Genomic DNA, 24139 nt, shown 5'->3' with positions numbered 1-24139 from the left:
CTTACAAGAAATATGTAAATGTTAATATCAAAAAATAATAACTGTGCAATTCAATACACTAACTGCATGAAATGTAAATACAATTAAAAAAAAATTAAAAATAAAATAATTATTATGTTATTTCTCCTATTCAAGTTTTACAAAAATTTCTGACAATGCCCAAATTTATGATCAATTTTACTTTCTTCCATAAATTAGGATAGTAAAAGGTGTTCCAATAAAATAAAATGGTAGTTTTTAAATGCAACAAAATATGTGTATGTTTTTATGAGGCAAGCATTACAAACACAAAAATGCAACCTTATACATTGCCATTTGTGAAACAACAACGGCCAGCTTCATGGTTTCAAACAGCCAAAGAAGATTAATAATAATAATTTGGTACAAAATCTCAATAGGAATGGTGCAAAATTCCATGTGGATGTAATTTTGAGCTCCTCATTGGCTGTGATCAATTTGCAAACAATTCACTTTTCAAATGTTCCTCCATACGGGAAGTATCGGAAAAATTCAACCAGGAATAACAGCAATCCTGCAATTACTATTTATATAAAATACCCCAACTGCAACTCTATGTTACAATCCATTTCACAAATACAAGTTTCGAAAATTGCATAGCATTGTTAAACAAGTGACAGTCAACAAGTGTTGGCAACACCATGAGGTAAAAATTCCTAAAGCAAATAGAAATACAATTTCATTGAAACAATTTTGCTTCCGACAATACTTCCTGCCAGTAGCTGCAATTGGGTTCCAAAACCGGGCGAGGCAAGGTGCCAAAAAACTTGGGGAGGGGGGGGGGGCAAAGGCAGTATATATGTTTCTTTGTAGATAAGGTTTAGCATAGTGTGGAGACAAAAGTGGCGAAAAGTTGGGGCGCACTCGCCCCCTAATCGCCGCCACTGTCTGCTGCAGTCAAGATAATTTTTACACATTTGTTTTTCTTCTTGATACATGTACAACAAAGAGACTAAAATGAATATACTCAGCACGTGCAAGAAGAGTGTGTACGATGGTGGCACAGATTTTATAAGTAGGGTTGTATCTGAGCAGCGATGAGGGAAAATTCCCCCCTCCAATATGTGTGAAAAACATTTTCAGTGGAAGACATCCCAATAAATTCTCTCTCAAAACAGGGCTAAAAATTCACCTGAGATGGGGGATGCATCATCAAGAGTTGATTGATTGATTTGGTTTATTTTACTTCGCTTTTCTGCAAATTTTGGCTAATTGCGAAGATGGGGATGAGTGATGAAAGATGAATGGACACTCACGAACGCCCATGCCCAGGCTGGGATTCGAACCTGGGACCTCACAATCCAGAAGTATTCCCCCTCATCCCCCCCTACAAATATCACACTGGTAACAATGCATTTTGTTTTATTTCCTGCTACTTTTGACAAATTTCGATGATTAGGATGAGTGACAATGAGTAATGACAAAAAGAATACCCATGCCCAGGCTGTGATTCGTACCCACGACCCCTGGCATTATAGCATGCTGTGCCAAAGAGGATGGCATGGTGACAAAGCACCTTCTTGAGAATTTGCATCATTCACACATTCTTGCTCCAAGGTTTTCATACCCCTCTATTTTCCCAATGCTCTAACTAAATGAGTGGATTTCCAGACATTTTGTGTGTAAACAACACATGATAAGCTCTGTACTTTGTCTTCTTTACAGAGCGAAAAGTTGACAAAAAATAGCTGGAACAATTGTATTACTCAGTTGGTACATAGCAATTTATCTCATACATGAGTAAGATCACATGTCACTTCTGTAGGATAAAAGCAGATTCATACAAGAAAGGCTCTTTTAACATGCCAATAGAACAGCAGTTGATTACAACCTTCTAGACTTGCAACATCCTGCTGGTATTTTTACAACCCTTTCTGTGTAATCGCTTACGCCTATACCAACAAGCAGCAACGTTTACCTTCGGCCTATGCTCTGTTTGAATAGGAATGGAAATCCACGGTAAACACATCAGTAAACACAAGTTAAAAGAGAGTTCATTAAAGCTACTCTGAGGTTAAAGTGTACATTGGCCGCCACGATGTGGCAGCACACGAAGGAAAACATGGGTGGGTGGAATGGTGGATTTTTCGTTACATGAATTCAAACCCCCTCCCCCCTTTTCCCCTGTCTGGTCTGTTAGCAAATGGTTGCCAGGTCTACTGATTTACTGGTAATTTCCTGATTTTTTTGGTAAGCATGGACGATTAACTGATGATGTTCAAATATGAAAGTAATGAGTTTCCCTCAGCTTTCTTATCTTTTTATCCTGTTCCACCAATATGTATGCAAGAGAAAAGGGTGGGGCAGTGAGAGTGGGAGGAACAGACAGACGCACACAAAAATTGGGAGTCTGACTGGGGTTCCACACTCGTGCGTATGTCTGTATGTATGTATATATGTGACATGAAGGGATCTTGACAATTTATAACTAATATTTCATGTTTTTTTAAAAATATTTTTTAATTTGAGTGTGTTACAGGGGTAATTATCCCTCTCTCGGCATGAACAGTGTTCACGTATCAAAACAGCCCTTCTTCACAGGAGAAATGCCAGAGAATGCCACGGGGAGCTGGTGGAAACTGTGGGAAATAGATGCGCTTCTTTTCTTCCTTTAATGCTAATGTAGGCTTTCTGATTTATATATTTTGGATTTTTATGCTGGTCCCACATTCTCACGAAAAAAACAAACAAATATAATTTCCACGACTTGTGCCCCAAAACTCATAGAAATTATTCATTGATACACCTGCATTAAGTGGCTCTGGGGACTATCTAGCCTCCCATCAGTGGGCGCCTGCAAGTGAAGACTACCAGAGCATAGTGCTGTGCTAATCACACCACTCCACCATGTCCCAGATAGAGATAGAGAGTGAGTGAGCGAGCGAGCGTGCGTGCGTAGCCTTAAGCTGGGTGTCCACATGAGCAAATATGCAGCAATATCTTTGCACTAAAGGTGTCTCAGATCGTCTGGTAGTGACAAGTTTGCTTCGTTCCTTCACATTTGACTAGTGGCGTCGCGTGCGGTTCACATACGGGTGAATGCAGATTTACTCCTCTCCCTTGTAACTTCATCTTCAATTGAAAAAGTGAGAATAACAGTTCAACTTAATTTCAACAATTTCCCCTCAAAATCACACTGTTTGAAGTAATAGAAGATTTTTTTATACAATTAACACCCTTTTAATTATGTTATTTATAATTAGTAATGACTAGTCCAAACTAATTAGTATGGCAATCTTGCATTTTACACTTAATTTCTCAGTCTAAAGCAATTTTTCAATTTGATTATTCTGCTGGAATACTCATAAGTGAACATTGTTCTCATTATAGACTATCAAAATAACATGCTTGTATGAACGATGCCATTTCCTGGAAGGGGGGGGGGGGTCGACGGACCGTTTGACCTTCCTCCTCCCGATGCTAATTTATACATCAAACTATCTAAATATTAAAACTCGAAAATATTTTTCAACAATAGTTTCCCCACATAATAATTACAATGACCTTATATTTTTCATCAGAAGCTGTGGTGGTCTAGTCGGTTTGGCATCTGACTGCCACGCAAGAGACCCGGGTTCGATTCCAAGGGTGGATGATCTAAGGTCGGAATTTTGCTGGCATTGTCCTCGCATAAATCGGCCCTCTGGGCCTCAGCCTCAAATCAATGGGTATCTGGAGGCAACCCTGGGGGTAAAGGCGGCCGGAGCGTGGTGTTGAGCACATCACATCCAAAATGGCAGATCGATAATGCAACTCCCCCCACCCAATCCCCTAAATGCGTCTTCATGGCACGGGGAACTTTACCTTTTTTTATAATTTCCATGAACTCGCCGCGTTGGCCCAGAAGCAAAGAATTTCGCTCCAGCATTACTTCCATACCCGTGGCACGATGCAATGCACACCAGAGAACTTCGCCTTTTGACAGACTTTTCAAAAGTCAACATGGCAACGCTGCTACGAGTTAAACATCCTGAGACGCAAAAATTCGAAAGCGTTAATCACCCCCCGCGCACGCCGACCTATTCCTGCGGAAGTAAATACTTCAAAAACTCTCGTCCGTTCGAACCCCGCTGTTTACCGCCGCTGTTTTAAGCACTGCAAAATTTATAATGGTTGTTATCTCCTTTTCGTGTTGACGCAGCACTTGATCGGTGTGCGCAACGCGTGATTCAACCGTGAGGCGTGGCTAAACAAAAGCGATGCGGTTAACCCCCTTCCCCTCCCGAACGGTGTTTAACTTGCTCTGTTTGCCCGCTTGAGGTGGCTCAAGAAACAGCGAGCGAGAAAGGCGCTCCAGCCAATCGCTCATCCGGAGAGAGTCAACACGGGCCACTGTCAGGAATTAATAAGGAGCAGATCTGTTGTCTTTAGCAAGTGGACACTCGGTCCCTCGGGGGGAAAGCCTGCGGGAGTAGCGAGAGTCAATAGCGACGCTGACATCAAAAGCATCGGCGAAATCTTCAGCATGGGATGGTTGGGGACGGTGGCCTGGAAAAGCGGTCGACGATTCCAAGAATCGGTTTATTTTTTCGCTTGTACAAAATGTTAAGGGAATGCGCGAAAAACATCTTATACTGCTCGCATTTCCTGCTGGCGGGTGGGAAACAACGAATCAGCGATCAGTTGAATTCTCTTCGACTGACATCGGGCATTTTCGTGTCACAAGGCAGCCGAACGTTGCTGGCGGGACGAAACAAATGAGCGCATGTTGCCAAACGTACTGTAAAAAACGGGAGAGTTGATCAGCGCCGTACTGGATAAAAAGTTGTACACTCACCTCAATTAGTACTCCGTCAGTTTGTTTCTTCATACACCATATTTGCAGAAGATACAATTCAACTTACAAGTGTATCAATATACGCTGTATAAAAGAGACCTTATTACTAACTTCGTTCACCCTGTACAATAGTACACAAAACACCCACACAGTGTACAAACAAGCTAATAAAAACAACAGAAAAACAGACGTACGCTTGGCAACGTGGTACCGGGAGAGCGATGTTACCCATACAACTTTTACTTCGCAACTGAGGTTGCTGAAACTCATCGAGGCACACACTCCAGAAGACGACTGTAGGACAGCTATGTCGATCAGCCGCCTACGACGCGATACGCTAACAAGATCTGTTTCCGCAAAACAACCAAACTTTGACTACGGTTGGTTAAAACGTCAATCACATTGAAGGCTAATTCACACATACAGTGCCGTGCCCATGCCATTTCCCTGCCATTCCACTACTGCTTTCTACACCGTTCCCAAAGATGGATTGCTTTCTTTAATATTGGAAAAGAATAATACATATATAATATGCATACACACATACAACAGATGCTATATGCATTTTGTTGCTTTCTTTTATATTATTTTTTTCTTACAACTTTATTCTTTATTACATAGCAAACATACAGAGGCATACATATACATTCTTACAATAGAGGGTAACATACATTTCTTGTAATATGAAAACCAGGGGAACCAATCAGAGATTGGTGAAGTAGGGGTTTGAGCATCGGGATAGCGGGCATACGCCTGACTGCTGGTTTCCGGTGTTTGGAACGAATAATCAGCATTGCCTGTTGTTGGTCCTCTTCGTAATATTTCAAGTTCTTTGTTATTCACTATGTTGCAAATTTCTCTTTTCATTTCAACCTGATCCACTTCTGGAAATGTCGGCAATGTCTTCAAAAAATAACATCAGTTTCTTCTTTGCTGATGATGTCTCCTGGTCTGGCTTGGTCCTTTGTTGAATGAAAATCGTCAACGCCTCAGCCAGACATGGTGACGCATTCTTTATTTTCCTGGAGGACGACGAAGAAGCAATCGAAGCAACTGGCAGTGACGTGCACTGATGAGTAGCTAGTCTAGCATAGATAGATCAATCAATCTCACGTCTCTAATTATTTTCAATCACATCAGCGGACAAGGCTGGATACCCTAGCTGGCCCTTCCTCCGCCTGACCAATTTCAGGTATAGACAGCCGCCCGAAGGGAAAGGGAAGATTTCTGCCTCTACCTCCCTTGCCCCGGCTCCAATGGTTGAAGACCCGTGCTTTCAGGTCCTCCAGTCTGTCTCCTATAGGAGAGATAGGGGATTGGTTTCTCTTCGATTTCCTTGTAAATTCTCTAAAGAACTCAGCGGAAAATTTTCTGCAGTAATTATGTTCTCTGTATTTACACCACAACCATTTACATGTTGTACAATATGGGATGTAGTTTTATTATTTATGAAATGGGAACGTACTTGTATTATGTGCAGACAAAAAAAATATGGTTTCTTCTTTTTCTTATATGGAACATATAATAATTAAATAACAAATATTGCTCACGCTCTCGTTTTAGTAGTGTTTTTATTTAAATACAATAATATTTTGGCCTCTAATAAAAAAAAACTGGGTAAGCTAAACAGTTATAAATACGCGTTCTAATTGTTCTTGTCTGACTACCATGCTAAAGGTCCCGGGTTCGATCCCCGGCCGGTTCAAATCCGGGAACTTTTCTAACGATGGAAGCGGCCCCGGCGCCCACCCAGCGTCGAATAACATGGGTACCTGGGGGAAACCCTTGGGGGTAAAGGCGGTCAGGGGCGTGATGCTGATCACATCACCCCCACTCACGACCGGATCAAGAAAGTGTGGGGCGTTACCCCCACACCCCCTATACGCCTTCATGGCGTGGTGCTAAGCACAGGGGAACACTTTACCTTTTTTAATTGTTCTTGTTGATTTGGTTTATTTTACTTCGCTTTTCTGCCACTTTTGGTTATAGCGAAAATGAGGATGAGTGATGATATGATGACGTTACCTCAGGCTTGGATTCGAACCCGTGACGAGCGCGGATTCTTGTTCCTATGTGTTGTACTCTGCAGTGAATAATGAAATAATTTGGAATGAAAAATGTATCCCAGAACTTAAAAAGCCAAATGAATACGGTTGAAGAAACTACAAAAAAGTGTGTTTTGCTACCTGTTCATCCCCTCTAATATATTTAATTTTTGCCACCTCCCATCACCTTTTCTAGGTGTATAGATTTAATCGCGATAAGTAGCTAATGAACTTATGGATGTCACGAGGGACAATCATAAGCACATAACTATGGACTCCTGATTTCACAGTACCCTGCAGATGCACTGGGAGGAAATTATTTGTATTTTTCTCTTTTTCCTTTCTTTAGCGTTGCTCTTCCATCACTTTACCTAACTTCTGCCATGACGATGAAGGTTGATTAAATTAAACGGGTGAAGAGTATGGTTACAAAGGAACACTCGTGTACAGGCCAGGGCTCGAGCCCGGATCCTTCAGTAACGAGATCGTGTGATGGAGAAATTAGGGAAATCAAGCAATGCAATTTTATTGAAAATAGCTAACGTTAATCACATATAAATATGGTGTTTCAAAAATCCAATTGAAATTTACCTCTGAGGAAAAATGCAGTTTGCTTTACCGATACCCACGTATCCGAATAGTTAAGAGCTTTCCACTCGTCTTTGTTGTCGCCTTGTAATCTAGGGGTCCCGGGTTCGATACCCGGTGGAGGCACAAGTGGTTCGGATCCCAATTTAAACTGTAGGTCCAGTCCCGATCAGCTTTTATATAGATAAGGTGGACTTAAAACACCAAATCAACCAACCGCGGGGGAGTTATTATCACTGCACGCTATGACATCAGGAATTCCGGGTTCGAACCCTTTGTATCTTCATTAATTGTATTGTATGATCTTCACGATTAACCAAATGTGTCAGCGACGCTAAGTAGCATAAATCAAATCATTGATTGATTGTTTCATTTGGTTTGTTTTACTTCGCTTTCCCTACACTTTTCTCTAATCGTGAAGATGATAGGATAAAATTGATGAAGGGACAAACACAAATAACACCTATGGCCAGGTCGGGGTTCGAACCCGGGATCTCTGACTTAGTAGTCAAATCAACATGTTTTGGATTTTTGAAAGGGGGTGGGATTAACGTGTACTTTTTTCAGAAGTCCTTCCTCATTTTGTAATCTTTTCCTTTCATTGACGTTCTATTTTTAGGAATACTGGGTCCTAAAGGGGAAGAGGGGGATTATGACCCACACCAAACTCCCATGGACACGCCACTGATTGCTACCCCAAGTGTCGACATCACCGCACGTCACTGGCAACTGGGGAAGCAACAGAACATGATTGTTCCTCTCCGTCTTCTTCTTGATCTTCATCTTCATCATCCATATCATCTCCTGGAGCCAAATTGCTGTGCGTCTCCCTTGTCTGCAAAAATCTTATCAGGAATTGCATTTGGTCCTCGTATCGCCACTTCTTTATTTCCTTTGCTCCCTGGTCACTTGTCGTTTTCCTGCGTTGCAAGGCTTTCCGATAGTACTACGCCCGTAACGACGCCCACTTTGCTTTACATTCATCTCCTGTACTGTTCAGTTTTTTGTTTTTTTGCCTATATCGGCCCAAATATTGTCTTTCACAAGATTATTATCATAGTCTTTGTGTTGTAAGCTGTATAAGCATTCGTGCTCTTGCACGAACATTATCAATTGCTCTTCATTCACTTTTCTAAGACAACACTCAACAACAGCCTCGCTCAACTACGAGCTCATTCTCATTTGGTTTCTTTTCAAGACGGCACTGTCGGGGCATCGCAGGGGAACGGCACGTCATGTAAGAATGGGGCTGTTTATTGCCGAACTTCTCCGGTGGCGGCGCCACCCCTGTTGTGTCCCTACATTATATAGTTCGTCATTTGGTTGCCCTAAGCTTTACATTGGAGCACGATGGGATGGCTATTCAAACGTCATTTTCAATGACGGTAAGAATTTCTCGTGTAAATCGATATGGGTTTAGCAAAGCTTAAAGATTATGTAGCCAGTCATAAGTTTCCGAAAATTACATTCCCCTGAACCTAAGAATGAATATATTAAAGCGCAACGGATTGGTTGCAAAAATGAGCTAAATATAGTACGTTTATGCACAAAGAACACTAAACTTGACGTCATTTGGGTCGTCTCTAGCTGCCATGGGTCGAAAATACAAAAAAATTAAATCTTTACACTATGCTTTGCTTCTTTTATGGTTGCGAGCATGTGTAATTCAAAAAGGTGTAGGAATCGAAGAAACTCGCAAAATGATAAAGAAAAATGTATTACGTGCGTAAACGCATGATATATATTATTATACAGATTGGACAGATTATGCCCAATCCGATAATTTAATATTAACGTATGTTTTCATTGTATTAAGCAGATATTCTCCCCTCGTATTTTCGTTCTTATTTTTCTTGGTAACAACAATTTTAAAATTATAATTCCTGTAAATAAGATAGCCTAGAGGTTGCGAGACATGAAACAGAAGATAAAATATTTTTTCTAATAACTATTCTTGACGATAAATTTGTGTATTTAAAACAAAGGACCATATTTACTAGCTATGTGGAAAAGTATAATATCACGTGAAAAAAAGTCAGTTATTAAAAACAACTATAAAAATAAGTTTCAGTCGTGCGGAATTATTATGCATTATTCTTGACCGGATTCTCAACAATAGATCACTTAAATTGTGAAAATTGCAAGTGACGTAAAAGAGTGCTGTGCAAATTTTAAGGATTTTTTGAGTTCCGATATCTTTTCTGTTGTTGTCTTTTCAAAAGTCTTACTTTTACAGCACTGAATATTCAACTATCATGTTCAGACATCATTTCTGAGGTTAAGATGATATTAAACTTGCAATTTAATGTAATAGCAGCACGTTCGGTATTAAATTCCCCATGTATTGAAATGGGAGAACAAATGCCGGTCAAAAGCGTGGGGACACAACACGGCTGCTGCCACCTACAATAGTTTGCTTTGACCAGGCCCATTAAAAACGACAACTGGCACCGTATGTGTGAATTAGCCTTAAACGCATCTATCGATTTCGCTCAAGTGCAAATATGGACAAGTACTCCAAGTCTACTTAGTTTTGTTCACAAGTTCTGAATTTACTTTAAATTGTTTTTTTGTTTTTTTTGTAGACCCACACAACTCGCACAAGACACTGGCAACCTTTGTGTTCTGACGTCAGCGCGGAATGCTTTCATTGTCAGGTTTAGCATAAATAATACATTAGCAGTGCATTTATGATAATAGAACTAAACCTGACAAAGAGGCATTCCGCGCTGACGTCAGAACACAAAGGTTGCTAGAGTCTTGTGCGATAAGTGAGATCCTTCTACTAAAACCGCTACAGTTTGATCAAGGTAGAAAATCTTTTGTTGCCGTTGTCAAATTTTCAACCGCAAGCAAGCCGAGAGAGTCCAGGTCGAAGTGCAAATACCCTGAACTATCTGTTTACCATGTAATCTTGCCTTGCTGTCAAAATATGCGGTGTTCTTCAACACATCCTCGTTACCATTAATCAGTGCCAAGTGTTTGTGTCGTGAAGAAGCGGAAAACCGTACACAGAAAAAGTAAAGACGTAATATTTAACGCTGTCAAAGTTTTTGACAAGCGAGTTTGCCGACATTCTTCTCATCTTGATTGAGCTGCATATTTTAACGTTCTTTTTCGACGAGAGAATAGGTGTGTGCAAGTTAAGAGTACACAAAAATATAATTTGAAGTTTGTTCTTTGATCGCTCGGGTTTTAATAAAACAGCCCAGTCCGAGTAACACGGAGTAGACAAACGACACGTGCAGCTTGCCGAGATACTTCGGTATGAAAGATTGCATGCATTTCTGAAGGTTCGTTTCCAATTGACACGTTTGATCCTTTAAGTGCACTTTATGTACAGATAAGCTAATCAGGACTGATATTACAGTTAAGTATGAACTAGGATCCGAATCACTATGTGCTTCCATCGTGTATCGAATCTGGGTCCCCTTACAAGCTAACGACGTTACAACAACGCCATCAGGGAACAACCAAGTGGCAAGTGTCCATGGACGTCCGCAGGATTTTTTTCAGGGAGGGGCAAGGAAGGTATTTTTTTCCAGGGGGGGGGCAACATGGCATATTTTCCCCAATAATAGTAGTAGTGCAGGTGGACCGGTTGACAGCCATCAAGTGGGGTTCAAAAAACCTCAAAAAACTCACTTTCTCTCCATGTTCCGTGCCTCATTTATTGTGCTAACGATGTTTCACAGCGAAGAAAACAGCACCAAAACATCAAAAACTCATTTTACTCATTTGGGGTTCACCAAAATCTCAAAAAAAAAACAAAAAACTTATTTTTATTAATTGAGGTTCACCAAAATCTGAAAAAAAAAAAAAAAAAACTCACTTTCTCTCCACGTTCCGCGCATTTATTTGTTGCGCTGACACAGCGTGATGAGTAAATAATGCACTCTCTCATCTTTGAAGGATGAATGCACATTATTGTAATTTTCCAACTCTGGGACCAAATGTTTATATATCGTGACCTTTGTAAACCTCTTTCGGGAACGATGTGTCGCACACACACACGCGCGCGCGCGCGCGCCTGTATTGTGACGCAAGCAAACAAACAAAATATTACGCTTTTGCCTGTGGATATCTAGAAAAACGACAATTTTGTTCCCTCTCTCTGCGTGTGCTATCAATGTTGACACAATGGCACAAATTCAACAATACGTAGGCCTTGGGACGACGGAAGTTATACTTCCTTGTTTTTTTGTTTTTTTCAATAGCCGAACAATGGAATTCCCTACTGACGTATACAATTTGTTTTGTTTATATTTCAATACACATGATGCTTAGGTTACAGCAGGTTGTTAACATCAGGTCTGGCAACTGTTGAGAAATAGTGACGTCAGTTAGCAGCATAGGTAGCAGTGATGCGATGCGATGCATTAACTTGTGAATTTTCGAACTCGCAAAATGATGTGGCTGAAATGTAGGGGAAGAAGAATGTTCTAGAGAAGATTGTCTCGGATTTCTATTGGTCCACGTTGCGTTGGCTGTCATTTCAATTTAACCTTATTAGAAAACCGTATAAAACTTAAAGCGCTAGTGTAGAAAGTTCTCTTTCATTTTGAACGGCCGTGAAGAGCATTTCCGCAGGATTTTCCGAAAGTAAGTAACTTTGTTTCTTAGCTTGCATGAGTTGGCTTTGATTTATAAGTATGGCATTGCTTTTGTGAGTTGATTCTTGAAACGAGCCAAACAGATATAAGAGATTGTGGAAGGAAGGTAACTTCCTGAAAAACCAACCAGCTCTTATGTATTGTGGAAGAAAATATACTCACAAAACATGCAAAAAGAGAGAGAATATAGAAGGTGTTTCATGTCTCTCTCTGCTTTTATATATTTGAAGCATGCATCTTGGTAGCTGGAATATTTTTTTTCTTCTGTGTGCTGTTGTTGGTAGGTAGGAAATATGTGTGCGGGGCATATTTAAAAAAAAAAATAAATGTGTTAAATTATTAGAGGAAGGCAAGAAAAAAAATAGAGGAGAGTTGCGTGTTTTTGATATCTAGTGGAAGTACTGATTGATTGATTGAGTTGGTGTTTTTTAAGTCCATTTTATGCACAGTAAGGCTAATCGGGACTGGACCTACAGTTTCAAGAACCACTTATGCCTCCACCGGGGATCGAACTCTTGATTACAAGACAACAACGTTATCGCTGCGCCATCGCAGAAGCTAGTGGAAGTACTGATTGATTGATTGAGTTGGTTTTTTTTAAGTCCACTTTATGTGCAGTAAGGCTAATCGGGACTGGGCCTACAGTTTCAAGAACCACTTGTGCGGGTATCGAACTCTTGATTACAAGGCTATCGCTGCGCCATCGCAGAGGCTAGTGGAAGTACTGATTGATTTAATGTTTTAAGTCCACTTTATGCACAGTAAGGCTAATCGGGACTGGACCTACAGTTTCAAGAACCACTTGTGCGGGTATCGAACCCGAGATCTCTTGATTACAAGGCTACCGCTGCGCCATCGCAAAGGCTAGTGGAAGTACATAGTTATTTGAATCTTATTTATTTAAAATATTTAGTTTTTTTTTTATGTACACTTATTGATTTTAAACCTAAAATTAAATAAAATCCGGCAATTATATCCAATTATACTTATGGCTACAACGAGCATTCGCAAAAAAATATGGCTTGAGATTTTTTTTGCTACGTAAACAAAATGGCCGACATGCCAAATATGAACAGGCTATATAGATTTGAGAGATGGATAGGAAAAAAAAGTTAATTAAAATTTAATTTCATGATTGCAACACGGAACTTAATGATTGATTTAGTTTATTTTACTTTGCGTTTTTTTTTGTACCTCTTGGCTAATTTGCGAAGATTGGGGATGAGTGATGAAATGGATGAAAATGGACATTCACAAACAACCATACCCGACCGGGATTCGAACCCGGGACCCTTGGCGTCGCAGCGCGATGTGCTAACCACTCGGCCACAGGGTCGGGCAAACACGGACATACATAAAAAATTAAATGTTTGGTGCTGATCACATCACACATTACCAACTATGTATTGGACTTCCCATATGCACAGAGATGAATTTATTTTTGCTTGATGTAGTGCAAATATGTCGTCTGGGGGCCTCCCCTATGGCGCAGTGGTAGGCTTGTATTCAAGGGTTCGATACCCGCTGGAGGCACAAGTGGTTCGGATAACACTTTAAAAACTCTGTAGGTCTAGTCCCGATTAGCCTTACTGCACATAAAGTGGACTTAAAAAAAACACTAACTTAAATGTTGTCTGGTTCGGGTGACCTGGACCTACAGTCTAAAATATTATGGTATTATTATTCCTGCAATTATTTGCAATCTTGGCCAGAGAGAGAGAGAGAGGAGGAGGAAAAAAATAATATTTTGTTTCAATATCGAGCCTATATTTTAAATTTATACATGTGCGCATGCGCGCAGGGGGTAAATTTTTTTTTTTTTGATCGGGTGGGTTGTAAGGTGAGTGAGCATGTAGGAAAAGTACTGATATATTGATTGATTGATTGATTGATTTAGTTTATTTTACTTCACGTTTTGTACCTCTTGGCTAATTTGCGAAGATTGGGGATGAGTGATGAAATGGATGAAAATGGACATTCACAAACAACCATACCCGACCGGGATTCGAACCCGGGACCCTTGGCGTCGCAGCGCGATGTGCTAACCACGCGGCCACAGGGTCGGGCAAGTACTGGTATATACATAGATCAAAGTTACATGGTTCTAGGTCCCATAGGAGCCAAGAAAATCAACGTCTTGGAAAACGTCTTAAGACAAATATCTTAATCTTTAAGAAAGTCGACTTCCGGTATCTCAAGATGTTACTTCCGGTCTGTCAAGAAAATTTTCTTAAGACGTTTTCCAAGATATTGATTTTCTCGGCTCCTAATTGAGCTAGGATGATGATTTTAGGTTTGTTGGATAGGATTCGACGAGAACTATTTGACTAGCAAATAAAATCGATTCCACCCCCTCAAGTTTCGGAAATACAGATATTTTTTTTATTTTTTGAGAAACTTGATTTGCCGACTTAGTTTTTACCCTAATTCGAAAATTTTAATAGCATTCGATACAAAATTAGAAGTACTCTACAACCTATTGGAGGGATGATGACTAGTGCCTGCTGTTTTCGAGTTATTTTGGAATAAAATTTCAAGATATAATTTCTAAGATGTTTTGTAATTCATAAACTATGGGTTGTAGGAAAACGATTCTTGCTCTATCTGCTATTGCTCGACGAATACTATAAACATAAACAAAGCTTATGGTTTAATTTTAAAAAATGACGACCTTAAAATAACTCTGTTTTCTGAAATTATGATTTATACTTCATACGCCAAGAGGGCTGAGGGTTAGAAAAAAAAAAGTTTGTTTGGTAGAATTATGTACACATAATATTTTTGTGTTTTCTATACACAAGCTTAATTACTTTTTTCTTCAATTATTTACAGGATTCATTAAGAAGCAAGAAGTAGCATATACATAAATAGCACACTCACACCAAACCCAGCACCATCGCGAATTAGCCTTCCAAGGTTTTTTATTGCACAATATTTATTTTGTGGCACTCTACTATATATATAAAATAACATACCCCCACAAATATTTTCATTATAGCGAATTAGCCATCGAAGATTTTTTTATTGCACAGCATTTATTTTGTGGCACTCTACTATATATATAAAATAACATACCCCACAAATATTTTTTTTTCAACAAGATGCAATCGGTAAAAATTTGTCCCACTTGTGAAACTGGTGTTTCAACTAAACATTTCCAAAGGCACTGTGGTACCTGCGCACCTGGTAAGCGTGTGACCGCTACAAAACCATGTCCGAGGTGCGACAAACATATTACTATTAATAATTTAAAAAGGCATATAACATCATGCAAAGTCGTCGTCGGAGCACCTGTTCCACAACCGTCGACCAGCTCGACCAAGAGGAAAGCGGAAGCCGACTCGCCACCATCCGCCAAACGTGTCAAGCTTGTGGCGAAAGCGAACCAATCTGCTTTCGAGCGTTTGTTAGAGGATTTTGTCCTCACTTCGGAGGGCTCATGCGACGTTCGTAGCTTTTTAGAGGAGAAGCGAGCAGAGATAGTTTCTATTCTTTGTAATGCGCTGGCTACGCACTCCTCCACTAAATTCTACGCATCGCTACGTTGCCAGTACAAGAAGCCGTCTGATGAAATTTACAGCTTCTGCCACAACACCAAGGCGAAGACGCTGCATCTGGCGGATGTCGACAACCTCGAGGTCATCTACAACAAGTTTGCCGAGGAGCTGGAGGCGAAACAAGAAGAACATCAAGCTAAGGGCTCGGGGGGTTCACTGTGTGGCGATCCTCACGAACTGCGCATCAAACTTTGCAAGTTCGTGCCTCTCTCTGCCTCCAGCTACGTCCCCTTACCATCTTCCATCGCGGCAAAGAAGGCCGTCCTGAACATTCAGAACAGTGACGCCAAGTGCTTCGTATGGTGTGTGCTTGCAGCGATGCACCCTGTCCACTGGAAAAACCATCCACGCCGGGTTACCCACTACCTACCCTACGAGTCGGAACTGGAAGATGCAATGGCTGGGATCGCCTATCCCGTGGAGGTCCCGGACATTCGAAAGTTTGAGGCTCGTACACACAACCCTCGGTTGGCCATCAACGTTTACGGCCTCACCGAGAACAAAAATGTGGTGTACCCTATCCGGGTGAGCGACGTAGACGACGATGATGCTCGAGAAATTCACCTTCTGCTCATCAAGAACGAGACCAACACCATTACACCCTCATTCGCTCGCTCTCTCGGCTTGTTTCGAGCCAAACAAGCAAACACGAACACCACACAGAAGTTTGTCGCAGGTGCTTGTCTATATTTCATAATCGAGAACAGCAGGATTACCAGCGCATCAGAGGTCCCAACATCGCTGTCGAGAAGCTTGCTTGCCACAAACTTTATTGCAATGCCAACGAGCCTGGGGTGGCAGTCTTGCCCAAACCTGGCACTGTGGAGCGTTTCCACATGCACGGTGCCATGGTGGAGCACCCCGCTATCATCATCGCGGATTTCGAGGCCTTCCTCAAACCCCTGTCCACTTGCGATCCCGACCCCGAAGTTTCCTCCACTACCCCTTACCAACTCCACGAGGCATCCAGTTTCGCATACGTTGTGGTGCGACGAGACCAGCACATCGGCCCCGAGCCCTACGTGTACCGTGGTCCCGACGCAGCCAAACACTTCCTCGAGAGGATGGTTGTCGAGGCCATCGAGATAGGGAAAGTACTATTGGCCCCCAAGTCTATGCTCCCACTGCCTCCCGACGATCAACGTAGACACGACGAGGCCATCGCTTGCCCTGTCTGCGTCGAGGAGTACACCGCCAACAACCGTAAAGTCCAACACCACGATCACTTTAACGGTAGGTATGTTGGTCCTTGGTGCAACGGATGCAACCTCATGGCCCGGGACCCGCGCTTCATCCCTGTGTTTTTTCACAATGGCTCGGGATACGACTTCCACCATCTGGTGCCTCACTTTGGGTACGACGACATGCGAATCAACGTTCTGGCGCAGAACGAGGAGCGTTACATTAGCTTGAGCAAGTGGGTTCGAATCCCAGGATCACGCTCTACCGTCGAGCTTCGCTTCCTCGACTCCCTGAGGTTCCTCCCGGCCAGCCTCGATGCTCTCGCGGGGAAGCTCAGCGACGAGCAAATACTCATCACCTCTGCGAATTTTCCGAACTTGGACGCCGGTCTCTTCAGGCGTAAGGGGGTCTACCCCTACGAATACGTCACAGACCCTACCAAGTTCGCGGAGACGTCGCTACCTCCTCGAGCAAACTTCTATAGCAAGCTGCGAGGCTCGGGCATCTCTGAGGATGACTATAACCATGCTCAGTCCATGTGGCGCGAGCTGGATTGCCAAAATCTTGGGGACTACCACGATGCGTACCTCAAACTTGATGTGACGCTTCTTGCTGACGTGATCCAGGCATTTCGTGCAACTGCGAAGACCATCTACAAGCTGGACCCTGCATACTTCTACAGTCTTCCCGGACTGGCATGGTCGGCCATGCTTCTTGTTACGAAAGTCAGGCTTGAGCTTCTTTCGGACGTGGACAATATGCTGTTTGTAGAACGTGCCGTGCGGGGTGGAATGGTCCAGGTGTCGCAGCGACACTCGCACGCCAACAATCACCACATGGCCACCGGTTACGACCCCTCACAACCGTCCAGCTACATCATGTACACGGACGTCAACAACCTCTACGGATACTCCATGATGCAGCCACTCCCCTTTAGAGGCTTCGAGTGGGCTAATCCCTCCAAATTTGACGTTGAAGGTTTCGACGATGTGGAATGCGGATTTTTTGCCGAGGTGGACCTTGAGTTCTCCGAGAAGCTGCAGGATTTGTTCTGCGATCTTCCGCCAGTCCCGGAATTCAAATGCCCGCCTGGCTCGAACCAAGCAAAGCTCGTCATGGACTTCGAGCCCAAAGAGCGTTATGTCCTGCACTACCAAAACCTCCGGTGGTTGACGAAGCAAGGGGTTACCGTCCGCACAGTACATCGAGTTGTGATGTTCGAGCATTCTCCATGGTTGAGGCCATACATCGAGCTCAACACCAAACATCGCACAGTCGCCACTTCTGATTTCGATCGCGATTTCTTCAAGTTAATGAACAATGCGGTGTTTGGGAAAACTATGGAGAATGTGCGAAATCGTGTAGATGTGAGGCTAATATCAAACAAAGCACAATGTCGCAGGCTCGTAGCAAACCCGTTATTCAAATCGAGGACCATTTACAATGAGCAGCTGGCTCTGATTCACATAAAGCAAGGTGAGGTGAGGCTCACCAAGCCCATCTACGTTGGAGCCACGGTTCTGGATCTGAGCAAGCTACACATGTTCGAGACGTACTACGACATATTACGTCCACACTACGGCCACAACATCTTGCTTCTCTACACGGACACGGACAGCTTGGTGTACCACGTTCGCACAGCCGACGCATACGGGGATATAGCCACAGTTCCATCTTTGGTTAACCTCTTCGACACCTCGGGCTATCCCCAGCAAAACAAGTACGGCATCCTGGCTCGCAACAAGAAGGTGCCTGGCAAACTCAAAGACGAGAAGGACGGTGATGTAATTCTCGAGTTTGCCGCTCTTCGCGCCAAAGCCTATGCTATTCGGGCAGAAGGATCCATCACGAAAAAGGCTAAGGGTGTGGGCAGGCAGGTCGTCCAAGAGTACCTCAAGTTCGAGGATTACGTCAAAACCCTTCAAACTAGGACGTCAATTCCAGGAGTGGAGCAGCGCATCCAGAGCGTCGACCATGTGTTGACAACCAACCAGGTGAGAAAGGTTGCCCTGGACGTACGCGACGACAAGAGGTGCGTTCTGAAATGTGGGATTCACACGCTCCCATGGGGCCACCATCGTCTAGAAACTAGTAAGATGTGCCTCAAATGTAGTAAATAGTATGTATGTATGTATGAAAAAAAAACAAAAAAAAAACAATTCATGTAACAGAAGTTCTAATTTAATATAGCCAAGATACTAGAACAATAGTGTTTATCTTCAAAAGAAAAAAAAAAAAAAAAAAAACAGGTGGAGGTTTGGGATTTTTAGCGGGACTAACTCCCTGCCGCGCCCTACGGGGTGAATATGGGGCACACGCAGGGCCAAAGGGGAAGTTCCTTTGTGCGTTCAAGTGTGATTTATTTCTAAAATGCATTAAAATTAATTTTTTTTATTATTTTTTTATTCCAGATTATTCTCACAAATGTAAGAAGGTATTCCTCGCAGTACATCCTAAACATTGCGTTGCAGGTTAATCTAATATTTGAACCTACGGTCAGTATAATTTTTTGAGAATTATGTGATTTTTTTTCTTGTACTTAAAACTGTTCGGTCACTCTTTCATTCTTGACATCATACACAAAAGACTTCTCTGCAATCAGGATGACGCTGCACAGAGTATCGGCAGGCAGCGCGTCGTGGAACTCGCACACGACCTTGATGTTGGTGCGATCGTTGACCACCACTTGCTTTCTTTTCGTGGTGTTGATGACGAACATCGGCCTGCGTGTTTTGAATTCGCTGGGCGCGTAGTACACGTCCACGCTTCCCTCGGTCACGCGTTTGTAAGCCGTGTAAGCTTCGTAAAGTTTGAGGTAATCGTCTTTGGTCATGTCGAGGTTGTAATTCTCGTGCGGGAACACTTCGTTCCTACCGTTCTTCAGATAAACGTTCTTGATCTTGCAGTCGTCGAACTTGCTGGAATCTTTTTCCTGATCGTTATTGCGTCCGGTCTGAAAGAGCACAACGACGAAATCTGGCATGTCGAACTGTATGTTGTTGAACTGCGTCGTCACGTCGAATTCCATGTGACTTCCCGACGCCATCTTCTGCACGCACTGGTAACCGTGAAAGTGAATCGACACCTGCGGACTTTTCAAGATCTCCGCTTTGTACTTGAGGGCGTAGTTCGTTTCGTATTCCACCACCGGCATTCTCAATTCCATGCTCCGGATGACGCATTTAGCTGCTTCGGGTAAAGTGTTGGCTATCGGCGTGGTGCCGTCCGGACCCAAAGTAGCGTATCGCATCAGTGCGTCGTTGTCGTTGGCCGCTCTTCGAAACGTGATCCTCAGTCCTCCCTTCCACATGATCTCCTTGTAGTCCGAGAAGAAACCAGGCAGCAGACGCATGGGAAAGAGCACCGTGTGACTTCTCGTCGATATTTTGGTCCCGGCTTCGAATCCCCCGACCTGGTAGTACGCTGCGTCCGTTTTGGATAATTTCAACGTTCCCACTGCCGTCGACGTGATGCCTGGATAATCTATTCTGTCGATGACGGTGTTGTGTTTCCTCACCTCCACCTGCGAGAACAGGTGAGGCACGAAGTTGTCCACGAGTATCAAGTTTGCTGCTGCGGGAAACGCGTCTCCGCTTTCCTTCTTCACCACGTCGAATTGAAGGTAGAGGTCCGCTCTGTGAGGATGAACAAACCCGTCGCCTACGTCCACGTCGTATTCGATCTCCCTGTTCGCTTCGTTGAGATTGGCGAACGTGCGACGGTTGGGAGGGAAAGATTGCAATTCGTAACTTTCGATTTGCTCCATGATGTGTGGTTATTTATTATACGTTGATCTCCACAATAGCCGTCGTAGTGGCACCTGCGAAATCCACCACGTCTCCTTTCTCGTTCGTCACCACCAACTCTATGTCGTCTATGCGGTTGCGACATACTGGAAAATAGATCGGCGAAGAGGGCGTGTAGATGATCGGTTCCATAAACTCGGAACTTGGTTTGAAAGTGGCTATGATTCCCGTCTGCTTGTGACTTCCTAATAATCCGTCCGAAGATTTCGTGATCATGCCTTCCGCCACGTTGCAGTGTACGTTCAGAGTCTCTATGGCCAAAAATTTAGGAATGTTGGTTGCTACGTGCTTGATGCCAGCTTCGAGTTTTGGGTGGTTGTTCTCGAAACCTAAAAGTTCTCCCATGGTGCCCAGGTCCACGGTCTCCGTCGCGGATAGGATTTCCACTCTGTGCGTGACCGAATTTTGAGAAAAGTACGTGCCTTTGGGTAATTGAGCTTGCAAAGTGGAAAGATTGTATTGGCCTGGCGTGACGACGATGTGTTCGCTTCCGACGCTAATTTTGTTGTTGTGCTGCGTGACGTTAGGTATGAGGTACATGCTGTAGAATGCACGCAGAGCCACGGATTTAGGATAGACGATGTCGTCGTGCAGCGTGAGTTTCAAGATTGAAGATTCGCTCGTGAGATGGAACACGCCCATCCTAGTGATGCTGTTTGAGGTTCCACAATGCTTTCTGGAAATCCTCGATCGTAGGGTTATTTATTTTAGAGAAAAACGCGAGCACGGAGAGGCAGAGATGGCCGCAGTTCACGTCTCCGAAATTTTGAATGCGTTCGTCGTTGTAGTATATAGAGGTTTTGTTCGTTTTCAGATAATGAATTAAATTTGTAGGTGGACACCTCCGAAAGAATCGAAAACGAATGCTTTATCATTATTTTTGTGGTAACATATCCAATGCGTGCCTGGATTTTCTTGACCGTCCAAGTTGACTACTCCGCATTCTCTTCTTTTAACGCTTGAAGGTAACGAGTCGGACATGAAAACTCCTCTGAAGTGTTTGATTTGTAACGGATCGATCAGAGATTCAATGTCTCGGTTGGTGAGTGCTGTTGTTTCTTTTTTTTAAACTTCTTCATCACGCCCTTCCCCCCTTTCTTCTCCATGGCCAGGTTGTGACGTTTCTGTTCTTCCAATTCCGCTTTGTTCTTCTTCGAGTCGATGACGGTTTTCGCGATGGCGGCACTTCCGCCAGCCAAACTTCCAACGGCCCCCAATGCTGCTAGGATGGCCGGGATGCTGAATATGAAACCTCCGATCTTTTGCTGTTTCCGCGAACGCTGCAAGCGTCTCAATTGAGGTGTGCTGAGAAGTAATTTCATTCCGTGTCCTTTGCTCAAGCAAGAACGTTTCTTCTCGCGTTGTTTCTTGGTGAGTAACCCATCGAGGGCACCTAGATTTTTAAGATTGGAGTATGGTATCTGGTACACGACACCCTTGGGCTTCATGTTGATGCTCTATGTGTTATTTTCACGGTATGTTATTTATATATATATTCTGAGATTTTTTCTTGTGTAGTTTTTTTTTACGGTATGTTATTTATATATTTTCACGGCCTCGCAGTCGTTACACAAATTCTATTAAGTGCTTCGTTTTCTTGCCAAGAAGTTCCTTTGTCCCCTTGTACACGATTCGAATTTTGTTCTCGATTAAAATAGATAGCTTCTCGTCGGATAACATGTTAGCGTATCGATCTGGTAAAAATAGACTGTATTGTGCGTTGAGCAACAGGCGTACCTTGGGACCATACTGGGTAGAAACGATTGAACCGGAAGTTATCGTGTAAGGTTTGTCGACTTCCAATTCCTGAATTTTTACATACTCGACTGACAAATTTAGCATTTGTTTTAATGCTTGGAGATCACTCATTTTTTCAGTCGTCATATCGAAGAGAAAAATTTAATTGTTTTTTTTTTACGATGTGTGTTATTTATATATACCGAAGATTATTTTTTTTTCACAATGTGTGTTATTTATATATCAAGTTTTTTTTTTGACACGTATATATATTATTATTTTTTTAACAGAGGAAGAAAGTCCGTGCTTCGGAAAACGCGATGATGTGCGTAATGATATCTTCCGTCTCCTGCTTAGACTTGCGCCAATCTACTGTGTACCGTCTTCTTCCCTGCCTTGCCTCGTGCAATTCATCTAACCTTTCGTTTAATTTTTCCCCTGCAGCCGAAAGCAGAATGTTGAGATCACCGCACCTCAGGCCGCTGATCTCCCGAAGATGGTCCTTGAGAACCATTTCACAAGGGATGCGAAATTCCGGCGTCGTTCTTGCTATGATTACAAGTTTCCCTACATCCTCACAATCTCCGTTTACTGCGTGTTTAAATATTTTACATAGTAGCTCGGGCGGCAAATCAGTTATACGAGACATGTTGTTATTATTATTATTTTTTACTCTATGTTATTTATATACCCCACCCCAATTTTTGTTTCGTGTTCATGGCGATGGTGGTACCCAGTGCGGCGACCCGTTCACCCAGCGATGCGTCTCTGCTCACGAACCTTTCGAAAGCTGCGTGCTCTAACTTTCTGTCTGCTTCGTGACGTGCATCCAGATCCGTCTGCGTGGTGTTGTAAGCGATGTCGTGATCTTTGCATGCGGCGTCCAACGGATTCACACCCTTGTCTCCTCTCTCCAATCTTTTCTCGAGTTTGGTACCCGGTCCGCAGTACTGGTAGCCAGGTAAATGCATCTCGAAAGGTAACTTGTTGATGATGTCGTTCACGAGTCCTTTTCCTTCGGCCACGTTCCAGAATCTCGGAGGCAGCGTGTTGATGATTTTGATCAGGTAACCTATGCCCTTGTCGTCGTTCACGATGAAGTTGGAAAGTTTCGTGCTGATCATGTCCACGATGCCAACCTTCTCGTTGTAGAAATTACGGTTGCCTGCATTCTCTTCGCCGGCTATCACCAACAATCGGTCCACGAGCTTCCTCACGTCGTCCACCCAAACGAATTCTTTGGGTAACGTGTTGTAGCGTTTGACGCCGCTGCCTGTTTTGACCTGGTTCCAAATCGGTTTGATGAGATTCCTGTACTTCTCGCCGCTGCTCGATTTCACCCTATTCTGCGAGGCATCGTTGTTTTGGTACAAGGCATCCGTCATGATCAAAATTTCCTTGTAACTCTGGTAATCTTCGTCGGTGTAATCTTTCGGCTGCTTTTTGGCAACGAGTTCCCACAGTCCCACCGTACCCGGATACCTGGTCCAACTATCCTTCTCGCCTAAATTAACTTTAATGTCGTTGCCTTCGAAGGTCACCTTCGATTTCCCAATCTTCCACACCACACCACCGCCTTCGTTGGTTTCCATGCTGGGATACAATCCGAACACTTCATCCTTGTCGAATTTCCCCGTACTCAGGTAGTCTCGTGCCAAAGGTCCCAACTCGATTTTATCCGAAGACGACGTGCTACCAATGGCTCGACGTCGTGCCGGTGCATCCTTCAGTTCGAACGGTGTCGAAGGAATGCTCGAAATGGGCGTGGGTACAGCGTAACTTTTAGCTGCGAGCGGTACGAGTTCGTTGATCAAAT

General features: G+C 43.1%; 1 protein-coding gene across 1 annotated transcript in view; it reads right to left on the bottom strand.

Moving 5' to 3' along the window:
* The window catches only part of Smg5 (Smg5 nonsense mediated mRNA decay factor), a 98825-nt gene that overhangs the window by 15090 nt on the left and 59596 nt on the right, over nt 1–24139 (bottom strand). The gene's annotated exons all lie outside the window — the stretch shown is intronic.

This window comes from Lepisma saccharinum, chromosome 19 (genome assembly GCF_977018435.1).
Source record: "Lepisma saccharinum chromosome 19, izLepSacc3.1, whole genome shotgun sequence".
NCBI classification, from domain to species: domain Eukaryota; kingdom Metazoa; phylum Arthropoda; class Insecta; order Zygentoma; family Lepismatidae; genus Lepisma; species Lepisma saccharinum.
This window is presented reverse-complemented; position numbering and strand designations above follow the sequence as displayed.